General features: G+C 40.5%; 1 protein-coding gene across 1 annotated transcript in view; it reads left to right on the top strand.

Annotated features, from left to right (window-relative positions):
* The first annotated feature begins 1,446 nt into the window (after positions 1 to 1,446).
* The window catches only part of si:ch1073-220m6.1 (uncharacterized), a 19,704-nt gene continuing 19,157 nt past the window's right edge, over positions 1,447 to 1,993 (top strand). Inside the window, exon 1 of the mRNA XM_062449142.1 lies at positions 1,447 to 1,688. The gene's annotated coding sequence lies outside the window, so the exon portion shown is untranslated. The remainder of the gene's footprint in view (positions 1,689 to 1,993) is intronic.

Raw genomic sequence — 1,993 nt, 5'->3', positions numbered from 1 at the left:
CTGCTCTCTCTCATTCTCTCTCTCTTGTTCCACAGCTTGCTTACCAGGTTATCCAACTCAAGCTCATGCCCTCATTATGTAATTACACAGAACTCTTTGCACTTTTTGCAAGTCATCTCGGACTTGCATGACACACAGACACACACACACACATCCCCATATAAACACACATTCACACACCCACAGTACACACACACAAGTTAGACACACTCACACACCCCTTTCTTTCACTACTTTACTGTTGTGGGGAAACGTCGGCTGTGGGGAATGATCTAAAACCAACAGTTAGAAATGACAGTTAGAAATGACAGTTAGAAATGACAGCTATATTATTTTCAATTTTAAGAATGTCAGGTAGATGAAGCGAGTACATTGAAAGACTACTTACAAATCTGGTCTAGTCGACTAAAACTTGACTTTCATAGACAGTAAAGACAAAACAGTATTGTTCTGACAATTATAAATATAATTGAATAATAATATAAAATCGTTGTCTTCAGTTCATCTGTATGAGGGTCAGTGGGGCAGTCAGGCAGTCAGGCAGTCAGGCAGTGAGTCAGGCAGTCAGGAGGAGAGAAACAGACAGACTCACAGATCGGAGGAGATCTAATTAACTGAAGAGAGAGCGTAACTGAAGAGGGTGTGCGAGAGTCTTCATTGTCTGAGGCTGTTTGAGGCTGTGTTTGAGGCTGTGGAGTCCTCGTGAGGATGTCAATTAGATGAGCTATTTGAAGAGGCACCCCGTAACACATTAGCTAAAAACCACTTACAGGAGGAATGTACGTGTGCATGTGCACGCTTTTTTTGTGTGATGCGGCTCTGAGCCAGCTGTTCGGCTTGAGAGAGAGAAATGGAAGGACAGAAAGAGAAATAAAAAAAGAGAGACGCACCCCTTTAAATTGAATCTTTTGTGTTCAGTGCTTCATACCATGCTACATGATCCAAACCTTGGTTCTTGAACATCCACATTATTCTCCACGGACAGAGCTTTGAACACGTCTACAGCCCTCTAGTGATGGGATTTAGAACTTCACTCTTAGTTCAACTAATCTCATTCACATCCTTTCTGGAGTTGGAACTAACCTGTCTATTATCAAAGGCAATGGTTTGGTGTTAACAATGGTGGGAATTATTAACATTTCTTAGCACCCTTTCTGCTAACACTACCCCTGGCTCTGATTGGTAGAGACATGTCCCTCCTGACCACCCAGAACCGGTTTCAGCCAATAGTATGACGTCTACATAGATGGTGGATTATGTTGTCATAATCTCCACCATGACGATACATCTCAGTGATGATGAGTACAGACAACTGATGTCTTACTACTGCAGCAGGTCCACAAGAGATGCAATCTTGAACATGGCTAGGAAGAGCTATTCCATGTTTGGCTATAGACACTAGATGGCACTGCTGTGCCAAAGAAGTTAACCCTTGTGTTATCTTCGGGTCATTCTGACCCATCAGTCATTGTGACCCACCGTCGTATTGCGACAAATTTACCTCCTACAAAAACAAAGTGAAGCATTTTCTTTTAACTGTCGGGCTGTCTCAGACCCCCCACATTGCAATGGTTAAAAGAAAATAATTGTTATTTGTTTTTGTATTGGGTAAAATTGGGTAAACACAACGGTGGTTCGTTATGAACCTTTGGGTCATGTGACCCGAAGGCAGCACAAGGGTTAATGTAGTTTTTATTTTTTTGTTGTGTGTTCTTTGTTGAAAAGAAGAATGTGTAACAAGTGTAATGTGTAACAAGTACATGTACATTGGGATTCTTTGATCCTGCTCCTCTTGATAATCCTTAGTGGTCTATCTAAGAGATACATTAATAATAAACCAAGCCTATAATACATTTGATAAATACTAACCCATATGAGCTTTTACGCCTATCGACAATACCGACAATACATATAGCACAACAACAAAAAATACAATATTGAACAACTCACTGCATAATTCACATTAGAGAATTACCTAAGATAAGAATAGAAT

This window comes from Osmerus eperlanus, chromosome 23 (assembly GCF_963692335.1).
Source record: "Osmerus eperlanus chromosome 23, fOsmEpe2.1, whole genome shotgun sequence".
NCBI classification, from domain to species: Eukaryota; Metazoa; Chordata; class Actinopteri; order Osmeriformes; family Osmeridae; genus Osmerus; species Osmerus eperlanus.
Note: the sequence above shows the minus strand (reverse complement) of the source record. Positions and strands in the feature narration are given on the sequence as shown.